The 13,247-nt window shown below is 42.2% G+C and overlaps 1 protein-coding gene and 1 long non-coding RNA gene across 9 annotated transcripts in view; both read right to left on the bottom strand.

The window, feature by feature from the left end:
• THRB (thyroid hormone receptor beta) overlaps positions 1-6,600 on the bottom strand; it is a 166,632-nt gene extending 160,032 nt beyond the window's left edge. For 2 of the 8 annotated variants that reach the window (XM_084511762.1, XM_084511776.1), the window contains exons 1-2: positions 6,543-6,592; positions 3,124-3,250 (exon numbers count right to left, since the gene is read on the bottom strand). The gene's annotated coding sequence lies outside the window, so the exon portion shown is untranslated. Of the gene's footprint in view, positions 1-3,123; positions 3,251-6,542 lie in introns of those variants that run through there. The other 6 variants (XM_084511775.1, XM_084511773.1, XM_084511777.1 and 3 more) reach the window with 6 other exon arrangements.
• Positions 6,601-8,870: 2,270 nt separating this feature from the next.
• On the bottom strand, positions 8,871-13,013 carry LOC311433041. The gene is made up of 3 exons (XR_014690515.1): positions 12,816-13,013; positions 10,714-10,901; positions 8,871-9,301 (listed from the first exon to the last, which is right to left on the bottom strand). It is a non-coding gene; the product is annotated as an uncharacterized lncRNA (long non-coding RNA).
• Between the last annotated feature and the right edge of the window lie 234 nt (positions 13,014-13,247).

Consider the following 13,247-nt stretch of genomic DNA (forward strand, 5'->3'; position numbering starts at 1 on the left):
CTTGCCTGATTTACAAGAGGAAAGCGTCTTCTGAGTGTGATTATGGGCTTCGTGTTGTGATACTTATGCTAATAGTGTCTGAAAAAGGAAGCAGTGCCTTCCCCTAGAACACCTGATCTGCCAGGAATCCCCAAAGATGCTTTGGAGGACAGCTTGAAAAATCTCTCTGTAGAACCTGCCAAGGAGGAGTCCTACCTGAGTGAAAGCTCTGGCTTTTCACAGCACAAGCTTGCTGAAGCAGAGTGGCAGTGTTACCAAATGTGCATCAGTCTTTGAAGAGGAAAGTACTTCAGTGAAGGCTTAGGTTTTACTCCTGAAGAGTAAGTACAGCAACTCATCACACAGCACTCTGTGTACACATCTATTGGTAGAAACCACTAGCTGAACAGTGGCACCAAGGAGGCATGAAAAAATGACAGATGTAATCATTTCCACTCCAAATTCACTGTGCAGAAAAGAGCATAAATGTAATTGGAGGACATGCTTCTCATAGTTACCTGGTCAGCCAAAACCCAGTAACATTAAAATTAAAAAGCTAATTATGATCCAAATGACAAGTAATATGTAAACACCTACAGATCCTGCTTGGTGTGCTCAGACCCACGGCTATGAACTCCTGGAACAAATTAGAAATGGGAGCCACCCTAATAGCTGGAAATCTCTTTTCTTTAGGATACATCTGAATGAGCAAAACGTGAACAAACAAGCAATGGATGAGACAGATAAGTAGCTAATTCCAACATGTGGGAACCTCCTGCTTGTTAACTTATCCACTAGTGTCAGCCCTCTCTTCAGAAACAAACAAACAAACAAACAAACAAAAAACTTTCCATCAAACCTATACCCGTGTACTGGGGAAATGAACAAATTAGAGATGTGCCAAAACTGGCTGAACAACTTGCACTTTGCTTTTTAATTATCTTTATAAAAATGAGAGCTCAGGGAGGAGTTGAGGATGATTAGAAACTGATGACTGTATGCACTGCCTGATTTTCCTCCCTCCAAACATATCATTTCTTTAAGTTCACTAGTCCTTCAGAAAGCCAGCGCTTACACTTTTAGCACCATAAAGAGCAAATAAACCTTTGAAGAAATCTTTCCTGCCAAAACTACTTTATAATGGTCTAATGATTTTTTTTAAAAAAACAATAATTTGAATTTTGCCAAAAATGTAATTATGAAGCAAAATGAAACTGATTCTCAATCCATAGAATTCCTGGTACAATGTAATAATCACCTGAAGGAAGGGGATTCTCTGGAAAGAAATGTACATTTGCAGTTCATTGCAGTGCCGTATTTCATCCTTCAACATTGAGAATGCCCATTAATAAAATAGCACTCATTGGTTTTATAACAATTCCAGTTCAAAATCTTCTTTTTGGAACTCTAATTGATCCTTCAAATGAGCTTTATTAATCATTGATGGAAAACTGGCAAAATCCTAGTCTGTACATTGGCGACCTTCCAAAATGTCCAATTAGGTCAAATCAAGAAAGCTCTAGAAACCAATTACAGAAGCACTTCTAAGCCAAAACAAAACCAAACTTATAGTATTCCGATGGAAAGGAAAGGGAAGGGAAGGGAAGGGAAGGGAAGGGAAGGGAAGGGAAGGGAAGGGAAGGGAAGGGAAGGGAAGGGAAGGGAAGGGAAGGGAAGGGAAGGGAAGGGAAGGGAAGGGAAGGGAAGGGAAGGGAAGGGAAGGGAAGGGAAGGGAAGGGAAGGGAAGGGAAGGGAAGGGAAGGGAAGGGAAGGGAAGGGAAGGGAAGGGAAGGGAAGGGAAGGGAAGGGAAGGGAAGGGAAGGGAAGGGAAGGGAAGGGAAGGGAAGGGAAGGGAACCCTCAATCACGATCTGGGTATGCACCTGAAAATACCACCTCCATAGAAAAGTGCCAAAGAGCCGCTCCTTGAACCACATCAGATAATCATATTTGCTCACAGATTTTCTTTATCAGTGTCATAAATGTCACTGAGTAGTTCACCAGAAGGAACAGTGCCAAGCTGTTCCTTTATATGTCAAGCGAACATTGGCTCCCCTTTAACATTTTCTATACATCTTGTCTTCAGCACTCTAATTTCTCATGTATACAAAGTCTTTACCTTTTATAAATTTCATGAGTTCTATACCTTACCTGCATGTTTGTACATTAACACATATGTTGACAATACGATAAAAATAATCTTGGCAACAACAACAATAGCCACCTTTACCTAACTTCTCAAGAATTTGATCTCTGCTTCTGCAGGACTACTGCATGTACAGCCATAGGTGCTGGTGGGCTGTTTGAGGTGCGTGTTGTTGCCAATCCTAATCCCACCACCCACAGGTAAGAATTAATTAGGACTTGAAGATGCCAGAGGGAGGCAAACCAAACAAAAATAGCATTTTAATTAACTGTAAACAATAATTAAAATTCTGCATTATGTTTAGCATCTGCCCATTTCTAGACTTACTGCACTAACTCTAAATCTAATGAAATCATTCAGCTAAATCCCAGAGGATGTGACAGATTTCAGATCCTAAATATATCTCCTATTGTATCTCAAAACAGCAAATAATTCATGCATCCTTATTGTGAAAACCAATAATTAAAAATTAAAACACTAGCATGGTAGAGGAACCAAAATGCATATACCCTGGCCAGATCAAAGGAGAACAAAATATGCACCCGTATAGTAAAAACTTTTACGTTTTCCATTCTAGATGTGCACTTGTTCTGTAGTTTCATATCACAAAGGCCCCACTTTACTAAGCTTAGTTAGTTAGTTAGTTCATTATCTATTTACTTATTTACATCATTATTTGTTTACTTATTTACAGTTCCTTTTTATTTTTTATTAACTTTTTTAATTAAAAGATTATTAACCTGCCAATGTACTAACAAAATTAAGAAGGTTACTTCAAACTTTTTCCACTCCAAACCCTGTTTAATTACAAAGTTGGCACAGACCTAAGTTTCTTCCTATCAATTTTAGTTACTCAGTTTTCTCTGCCATTTGGTCTTCAGCCGGCTAGATTACAAATTGGATCTCATCATTTCATCTCCACACAAAGTATTATATTCCTTGAACTCATGCTGGAAACAGTCATTCAGAAGTCAAACTTCTCAACAAAGATCTCCTTACCTTTTATCAGGAGGACAGGTAAACTTCCCGAAGTTTTACTTTACCATGAGTTGGATCAAAGGTAAGCACCAGGACCTAGCCATACAGAAGAAAGGCAAGGGTTTCTCTTGTGCCCATCTCTAGAAACCTAAAGGAAAACATCTGTCTGAAATAGCCACATGGCTTCTGTATTCTGTCATTTTCCAAAAATGGCTAGACTGAACCTCTTAACATTTATTAAGTACAGCTAAAATGTTAATTCACTAAAGAAAGATAACAAAATCCATAATTCCCTTTATATAAGGCACTAAATTTTACATTCCTCAATATCTCATTTAAATTATAGCCACTACACAATTGCAATATTTTAGCTAATATGCTGAAAGCTTTGTGTGGATTCTCTTTCTTCCTCCCATTATTTGCTCACTAATCCATTAATGTAAAAATCACAAAATGTTTGGAAGAGCTGGTGCATTTCCAGCCCTCTTCCAGCTTGAGTTTCGTAGCTTCCTCAGGTTCCATAGGTTTCATGTATTCTCCCTGACATTTTACTAAACTGCTAAGTACAGAAGATTAACTGATTAGAAATGATGTAATTAGTGTTTTCAGTTGCAGAGCACTTTTTTTGAAATGCAAATTGAGGAATTGTAATGGAAGTATTATGAACTTTGTAGCACCAAAACCAGACTGCTATATATTCAGAAAACCAAGGTCAGGCCTAAATGTAAGGTCTACGTAAGGATGTATCCTTATGTAAGAATACCTCTTGTTATGAATGACTGCCATTATTTACGACTGATTGCAAATATTGCTGAATTGCTTTGTTGACTTGGAGGGCTTAGGAAGTTTACTACAGACATCTTGTTTTTCTCATTTTATTTATGTCTTTTCTTTAACTGTCTATGCATAACTGCAATGCTTCACTGCTTTTGTCTTTCTGTTAAAGCTTTCCTCAAATTTTCCTTTTTTTTTTTTTTTTTTTTCTTTTTTATGGCAAAAAAACACATTATAAAGTTCCACATCTGCTTTGTGTGCATGAAGAAATCAGAGGCAGTAATTGCCTCCCCCCTTCTTTTAAATGAAAATCTCATTTTTCTGTGGCGTGGAAGGCCCAGGTTGATAAGGGCTCTAGGGTGCCCTGGGCTTTGGGCAATGCTCTGTAACATAGAGAATAGTCCGTGTTGTTGTACGTGAGCTTCTGAACACCAGCCCCTATCACAGTTGCTCTTTCTCTTCCACAGTTGCTGATACCTTCCAGTAAATTGCCTCTGAATCCCTTTCTCTTTCTTTCAGCTGTACACAAAATCTTTATTTCCTACGAGTACTCCTGGTTTTCAGTGCCTCGTGAGGGAGTTTCAATTTTTCCTCGTTAACTTTTTGGCTTTCCCTCTGACATCCGTCAACGGGGGCAGCCACATACACCATTCTGTATCAGCTATTTTTTCCTGCTTCATCTTTTTCACTTTCCTGGAAAATCATCCCTAAGAGCATTCAACAATTTCTCAAGTTTCTCCAGTGCATCTTTGCCCCAAAAAATAAAACAGTAAGATCCCAGGGTCTTATCTAGTGTCCACACAGCAAAACTATCCCACGGGTCCCTAGGACAGAAATTCTGCAACCCTCCCTCCCAGACAGAAGTCTCCAGGAAGATCGGACACAGTTGAGCTACCTACAGATGCTCTGCTTCCCACTCCTTTTTGGCCATTCTTTTCCATGACTTTCCTACGAGCTGCCTCTCTTCTGGGGTGGTGCTCTGGTTGATCTCCAGATCTGGATGATTCATGTGATGAAAATAAATTTCTCTCTTCTCCTCCTAACCTGCCTTTTTTTTTGTGTTTGACTCTTCTAACTCCAGTCAACTAACTCAAATATAACCTAAAAATTTTTACCTTATCTGGAGCACTTATTTTTACTGAAAGGTTTCCACTATCATCAAAGACATTTCATTGGATTTCACTTTTTTCCCCAACCTTTTTTTTCCTTAAAAGTTTTCCATTTCAGCTTTTTCCATAAAAACAAAGCATTGTTGCATGAGCAGGTTCCCATTCTTTCCTTCCACTAGGCCTCATTTTTAAAAGATTTCCTTTTTAAATCCGAGACAATATGTCTTTCTTCATTTCCCTCATATATCCTGATACCATTTCCCAAGACTTTATTACTAACAATGCCTTTTCATTTGTCCTGCTCAAGTTTTATGTCAAGTGCTCAGTATGAGTTTATACTAGGAGCTGTATATTTTCATTTTATGTTTATTGATGCAATGAAAAAGACCAAGACCTTAAACTTTTCCAGACCAACAAGCTGTTCTGCTTGGAATTGTTAACCAAGCCTTACTCCTTTTGGAAATCCTGCTTCTCAACATAGACCTTCTGGCTTTTAATGACGTTATCTTTCTGCTTTCTTTCGCTACTTGTTTAGTCTCTCAGACCCCACGCAGTATTTCCTTTACAGCATACTTAGTTTCTGGGGGAAAATTTGTCTCTAACGTGTGAAAGAGCGCTGATGTAGCTATCCTACAGGTTATGTCTGCAGTGCTTTGCTTTAATTGAGGCTCTCTCTGCTCTTGTCTCTTCCGCACCTCCCGACAACCCTGCGCACCAGCCAAGCACGCCGCCCAGCTCAGCAGAGCTTCCTTCCTGACAAGTCACCCCTGAACGCACAGCGGCATCAGACCCCCAAAAGACCCCATTCTCTCATCAAGCACCGCTCCTCTGGTCACAGGGTTGAGGCACAAGCGCGACACACTTCTTTTTTTTTTTTTTTTTGCCCAGAGCTGCCTTCCCAGTCTCCTAAAAATAAACGAGCCTCTTGGTTCCTTATCGAAGACATAGCAAGAGCGGATCCTGCCTCATGCACTTCGCCGCTGTCGCTGTCGGAGCGAGCGGGGAGGCTGTGCCCCGGTGGAGGAGGATGCCAGACGAGCAGCCTCTCCTCCGCTCCGCCACCTGTTGCCCTGGCACTCGGGCTGAGTTACTCCGCATCCCTGCCTCCTGCATCGCTCCCCGAGGGCCGGCACATCGCTTCTGCGGGGCACCGGGTTGCTTTTGGGAGGCTGCGTTTAAACCACGGGGTTTAAACACCCTCCGTATAGCCGCAAGCACCGGGAGCGAACAGCGGCACCCTCACAGCTCCTGCCTGCCACCTGCCACCCGGGGGGAGCACGATAGGGCCGGGGGGAGCAAGATGGGTCCGGGGGGCACCCATCGGGGCGCCGGGAGGGCACCGGCGGCATCCCCCATCCCACCGCGCCCGCAGCACGGCGCTGCCGGCAGTGCCGGGGGCTGCCCGGCGCCGTCGGAGCCCGGCCGAGGGAACCCCCCGAGCCCGACCCCGTCCCCGCGGGGCTCCCCGCCCCCCGCCGCCCTCAGCCGGAGCCCACCCCCCGCCGCCCCGGGGTGCATCCCCCGAGCTCCCCCGCCTCGCCGCGGGGCCCGGCTCACCTGCCTGCCACCGGCGAGCGCCGAGCGGGAGGCGCCGGGGCGGCTGCGGCGCTTCCTGCGGCGGGAGGCGGGCGCCGTCCCCGGCTGACCCCGCGGGGAGGCGGCGCGGGAGGACGCGGGAGGGAGGGAGAAGGGAGGGAGGGAGACGGGGAGGGACGGACAGAGGGAGGGAGGGAGGGAGGGAGGGAGGGAGGGAGGGAGGCGGCCGGGACGGGCCGAGCCGAGCCGAGCCGGGCCGGGCCGGGCGCCCGCTGGCTGCTGCCATGGCAGCGGGGCTGGCGCCGCGGGGCCCCGTGTCCCCGCAGACGGGAGGGACGCGGAGGGACCCGGCCGCCCCGCAGTTAATTAATTAATTGCGCTAGGGACGGCCCGGCGCACGCCGGAGGGCTGAGGCTGGGGAAGCAGCGCCCAGGCGGCGCTCCGAGGGACAGCGGTAGCCGGGTGGAGAGGCTCAGCTACTGGGCACCCAAAATCCACGCTCGTTTGGTTTACAGCCTTTAATTACCTCTGGAAATTACATTTTTTTTTTTTTCTCTTTGCAACTCCCTCACCGGTATTTTTGACATCCAATAATAAAAAATAAATAAATAAATAAAACGAAAGCAAAAAAAAAAAAAAAAAAAAAAGAGAGAGGAGGACAAAGCATAGTTTAGCTATCACAGAGCTGCCTGCACTGGAAATCACTGGAAATATATAAATAAGCTAAGTGCCTACATGACTCCTACGAGGGGATGCAATTAATTTGACTAGACGGGCTAATAATACCACAGCTGAGACTGAAGTGCGGTTCAAAGGTGGTAAAACGATGACAATACCATCCCATTAGCGATTAAACTTCGTGAACGCTGTTCCCTTACAACACTTCTGCTCTGAAAATGCAGCACGAGGGGGCTGCATGGACTCGCTGCGCCTCAGTGTTTTCAGCATCATGTTTACGTGGTAAAAGCTGCTGCCACTGAATTCCAGTCCTGGAAAAACATCTGTGCCTTTCAGCTATCAGAATAATCATCTGGCTCCAGTGCACTGAAATATATTGAAAGTCTAACTTCTCGCATACGCAGTTTAATTACCGTTACACAAAAAGCACACAGCATCTTGGTAATCCAGCTAAAACATAACATGCATTTTAAACTGCAATTAATGTAATCATGTAACTGAACAAATGGCAACAAAACTCAACAAACATGGATTGACCCGAGCAGGAAATAGTGCAGGCAGGCAGACAAGCTTCTCTAACAAGGTTATCTAATACTTTGGTCCTGACTCCTGGCAGTATGCTGCAGAGGGTCTCCCCCAGTCATGCTCATGGATATACCAGATTTGGGACTCACTGCAGTGAACAATGGCCTAGAAAGGTTTCAGTGTCTTCCACAACCAATAGGAAGGGCTGTTCTTGCTCCAGAGAAAGCAAAAATTACATGCTTTAAAATAGCAAGGGGTAATGAGCTGAATTAAATACACTAATTTTTACATAAGTGTACAGTTTTTCACTTAGTAGAAATATATAAGGTGTGATCAAACCATCATTATCTCTTACACCATCATTCACATCCAATGTGGCTAGTTGCTCTGTACAGAAGAAGGTCCATAAATCAGGATTGCAATAAGCCAGCAAAAGAGCTGATGAGGCTGCACTGTTACAGGACAAAAGATGAGGGGAAGGATGGTGCTTAAATAAAAACAATCAATGACAAAAGAGCAAGGTGAAGGGGAGTAAGGACAAACTTCAGCTTAGTGAAGGACGGCAAGGGAAGCCAGCTGACTGCTCAAAGAGAGCGATGTAACCGGGAGCAAGAGCAAGGATGGTGACCATCAGGAGACAAGAGAACATGGTGTCTTCAAGACCTTTCTTGAGATACATCTTAAAGATTTGGGGTTTTGTGGGATCCCTTTAGTTCCATTCAGCAGCAAGTAAACACCTCTAGTCTACGTTTGGTTTTATACCTTCTACTCCAATGAACTATAGAGGAAGACACAACTGGCTGGAACTGGCAAGTATTTTAGCATAGAAAGGGCCCAGTGTAATGAAAAACAATGTCTGGAGGAGGGTCTGAGACTTTGCTGCTCATGCTTCCTCATAGACTGTTGCAGTATTTTCTGTTATGTCACAAATGATTTATTTGGAAGTATACAAATAAAAAAGAGCAGAAATACCTTTCTGTATTTTCTCAGGAAAAAAAAAAAAAAAAAAAAAAGACATTCTCAGATTTTGTCCTTAGAAATGAGTGGGGTAAATCAACTCAAACTTTGAGCTACTCAGTGCAATCACGTGAAGTGTGCTGTAGTGCTTACTTTGCCATGTTGCACAGACTCCAAAGAACTCTCAAATGCCCTCAGTATTGATGACTTTAATTACACAAAAGTCTATGTAAAATAGGGGTACTTACTTTCCGAAGTCACAGCTGCTGGTTCCAAAGCAGACTTCCGAGCAGGAACAGAGAATCCCAGAGAGAAGTGTCCCATGGCTGAGCGGGAGCTGTCCTTGGTCACGGACCTGCGGCTCAGGCAGGCACGGGGCAGCCCCTCGCCCTCTGATCTCTTGGAGCAGCTATCATCATCCTCTCCACGATACCAAGTCCCATAAGCAGTACCAGTGTTCAGCAGAGGATGCCCTTTTTTTTTTCACCCTTTTTCTGTGCACTTCTGCTTCTGAATATACTTTTAACACTGGAGTTTCTTCCTTCCAGTTACTTGCATATATCCCAGATACAGCCATCTTCTTTTCTGGTTGATATATGGCACAAAGATATTGTTAAATTCTGGGGGAAAAAAAAAAAAAAGATTATATATTCATTTATTTAAAAAAAACTATTATTTTTCTGAGTCTTAAGTTTTTTTCAGAGTGTTTTATCAGACTTCTTAAATGACTGTCTATACTTTTGGTAGATTTCCAGCTCTCACATCCATCTGTTAAGTTGAAAATAGCATGAACTGAATATTCAGTTTGTTCTTTAAGTTGTAGATTTTCAGGGACTGAATCTTATTTAAGCAGATAAATGCAGTTGCTGCTTTGCCAATTTGTGACATTATTTCCTTCCAGATATCCCCACTGGCTTGCATATTACTGCCAAGGTATTCAGCTTGACTCATTTCTTACACTCCTTTGCCTTTTAAAGCAATGCTTGAATTTTAGGTTTCTCGTTGGAATTATTTTTGCATATGGTCATTATGGTCATGCAGAACAGCCTTTCAGTTCACCTTTTCAGACACTCAACATCTTATCCGAGTGGCCATTTAAGACCTATGTCACTACCAAAATAAAATTTCAGCATGCTGTTATTGAGCCTAACAGTCTAGGTGTTTAAACCTTTCTGATAATGAATCAATAGAAAACCCAAAACATTTAATGGTTTTCCACTGAGTTTTTTTTGATGGGCTTTCATACAGCTTTAGCATCGCCTTGTTCATTGCAACTGTATTCAATGTTAATCATCAAGCAGAGTATTTAGTCTCATTTCACCCATAATTTATCTGTGCATGCACCTGGATATAAAGCTGTGTTGATAGTAATTACTTGCCTTGATATAACACATTGCTTCAAGATACAACAAAACAAATAAAGATAGAGGCTGACAAATGCTTCAGTGATTTTTTTATTTTTATTTTTGCTTCTCTGTTGTTCATATTAGCATGTTTTTGTCATTCAATCTTCCTCTAACGACTGCTTTTAGACTATGCTGATAGACACTACAAGTTACAATAACAGACTAGTAGAAAAATGATGCATGACAGAAACTGAACAAGAATAATACCCTCTCTATACACTAGCAAAAAAAAAAAAAAAAAAAAAAAAAAAAAAAGGGCAAAGCTTACATGGAGAAGGATGCATTTTAGCTTGCTAGGTCATTTGCTGACCAGCCACTGCTGTGGCTGCTGCACAATGTGTACTGGAGCTAGGTCTTAACTTGTTTTAAACCAGCAGTGACTATTGTGTAACAATCCATCAAGATGAGTATCTAGTAAAATTTCATCAGGACCAAAGTTTCTTCCATGTGCTTTGCTTCAGCCAGCTTACCATACAAAAATGTGCATCCACAGAAGAAATAAAGGGACAGTCAAATTTAGTGAAGATCACTTCACGGATTATCCTGGTATTGTTGCTCTAAGAAAATTGTTTTAAGAGCTGAATTTTTTTAGAGAGAAAAGCCCTCAATGTTGCAGTCATTCCCACCTAGTGAAGAAAAAGCAGTCTGCTTGGACAGCTCCTGTCTTCATCCAGCTCCTCTGGTTTCCTCTGGCACAGGGCCCTCACTTTCTTCCAGCTGCATAGCTCTGCTGTGGCCATTCCTTCTGTCTCCAGTCTTGTAGCTCTTCCTCTCACCCTCCTAGTTAATCCTTCATGTGATCCCTGGATGAGATCTGCAAAAAGAGGTATTACATGACTAAGCCCTAAGTGTTCTTCAGTTTGTGCATCTACAGGATTTCATGGCTGCTCAGGTTTTCAGACATGGATTTCAGAGAATAAAGACATTTGATGTTTCTAAAAGGAACATTTAAAGCATGAGCAGCTTCATTGCTTGTTTCCAGTCCAAAATGAACTGAAAAATGCCACTGTTATCATTCTGTCAGGGGGAATTACTGGTTTAATATCAGTATTAGACATACAGTGGTTGAAATGGCAATTTTACTCAAGATTTCTTCCATTGAAATAGGCTGGCATGCATGTTCAGAGTGCCCATATGGCACACTTCCAGGCACTGCCTCATTTTAACTAAAGTATATCCATATTTCTCCTTATAATTCTCTGCAGAAACAGTGAGGTGGAAAGTAGAAGGAGTACAAACTCCTTCTAAGCTCCACTGTTTCAGCAATGGTTGAGGATTTCATTTCAGAGAAGACATTACTTGGTCATTCACACAGGGACCAGGTAGGAAACAGATTCCTTAGTAATAGGAATTAAAAAAAAGAAAAAAGAAAAAAGCCAACTTCCTTCCTTTTATTTGGTTCTATTCTCTGCCCATATTAAATGATGAAAGAGATGAGTGAAGAATTGTTTAGATCCAGTACTACACAACCACATTAGGTCAATAACTGCTCAACTGCTAGCTGACAGTATGAACTAGCCATGAGCAGAATTGGCGCTGTCATTTCACAATGTATTTTTAGACTTAAACAGCTACAGAAATACTTCCTAGAACAGACAGAGTCCTTCGCTACATGGCAATTAACATCAAGAACCTAAAGAGAGACCTGAAGAGTTTTTTTTTTTTTTTTTTTTTTTTTTCTTTAGGAGCCCAAATTCCTTCTAGGTTGGCCAATGGAGTATTAATGGCTAATAACAAGATTCTGGCATTAATTTTTAAAAATATCTTAAGAATGAAACAAAATATACAAAAACAAACAAACAAAACAACAACAACAACAAAGAAACACAACCAGTGGAACCTCTGAGGATGTACTTCTGACTAACCTAGTTTTACCCGAGTGCAATTTTTTGTCCTGCATCTCCTGCTTATTATGCTGATTTGCTGTGAGGCTTTAAGTTACTTCGCAGATTCCACAGGGAAAGAGCTACGACTTGGTTTGCATCACACCTAGCCTAGAGTAGATATACCTAGGAGTGAAAAGCAGCATTTCTACATATAGTCAAAAAGAATTTGAAAGAAAAAAAAAAAAAAAAAAAAAAAAAAAAAAAGGAGAAATTTGACTAATGACATCTTTGAACCTAGGATAGGGAATGGATGGGTGTCCTGACTTGATCAAAGTCACAGTCCAACCTCTTCTAACCACTGTGTTTTGAAGGACAGACTGTAAAGAGGCATCAAGGATCACAGTGATACCACACTTCCTCAAGAGGAACAGGGTCTCATCTGGGCAGATACTAAGGTGATTTCAGTTTGCAAAGAGATACTCTGGAAAAGGAAAGTTCTTTGTATACCACATTGTCTCTGTTCAGAATTCTTCTTCTGGGTCAGTTCACCTCTCATGAAGTGTCATTTCTTGACAGATCTACCTTTTCTGTTACTATTTTTATGGGCTACATGGACAATTAGTAAATGTTTCCATGGCAATTCATCGACAGTTTCCCATAAATGAAGATAGATTTTAGCATTCCTATACAAAGACTCTGTTCTTCCTTTCTGTTTTTAAAGTATTTTTAAGGCTAACCAAGTAGGATCATGTAGGAGTATGTTCTATTACAGTAACAATACCCCTGTGAGGATATTCAGGGAGGTCCAAGTTAAAAGTAGGCTATTAAAAAAAAAATAAAAAAAATCTTGAACATCCATGTTAAAAACACATTCAGATGAGATCAGAGTGTGTGTTAATTACCATTTTTTTCTGCTGCAGACAGAGAAATACCTTCTGTTCTTCTTTCCTCAGCTGGAGCTGCAATCAGAATAAAGCTAAGGAAGGATGTACAGACCCTGATGTCTGTGATCAACCTCAGTGTCAACCTCTTCATCCTTCCTGGAGGTTTGGCAGCCTGTTCTGAAGGCTGACTGTGGTATGGTGCAGCTGCCTGATCTGGGATCAGGCTGCTCCAGAGCTGCATTTATGCCCCAGCCCTTGGTACCTGCCTGGGCTATGCTGCAGCTGTGCCTGCACCTGATTTCTTCACCCTGATCCTGCCCCTGACCGGCTGACCTGACTTCTTCACTTGGCTTCAGACCCACCTTGTCTGTGCCAAGATCAGAACTCCACCAAGAAAGAGGTCTGGGATCCAAAACAAAAAAACCCAAACCTTCAAACTAGTTACGTTTT

This window comes from Aythya ferina, assembly GCF_964211825.1.
Source record: "Aythya ferina genome assembly, chromosome: 2".
Taxonomy (NCBI): domain Eukaryota; kingdom Metazoa; phylum Chordata; class Aves; order Anseriformes; family Anatidae; genus Aythya; species Aythya ferina.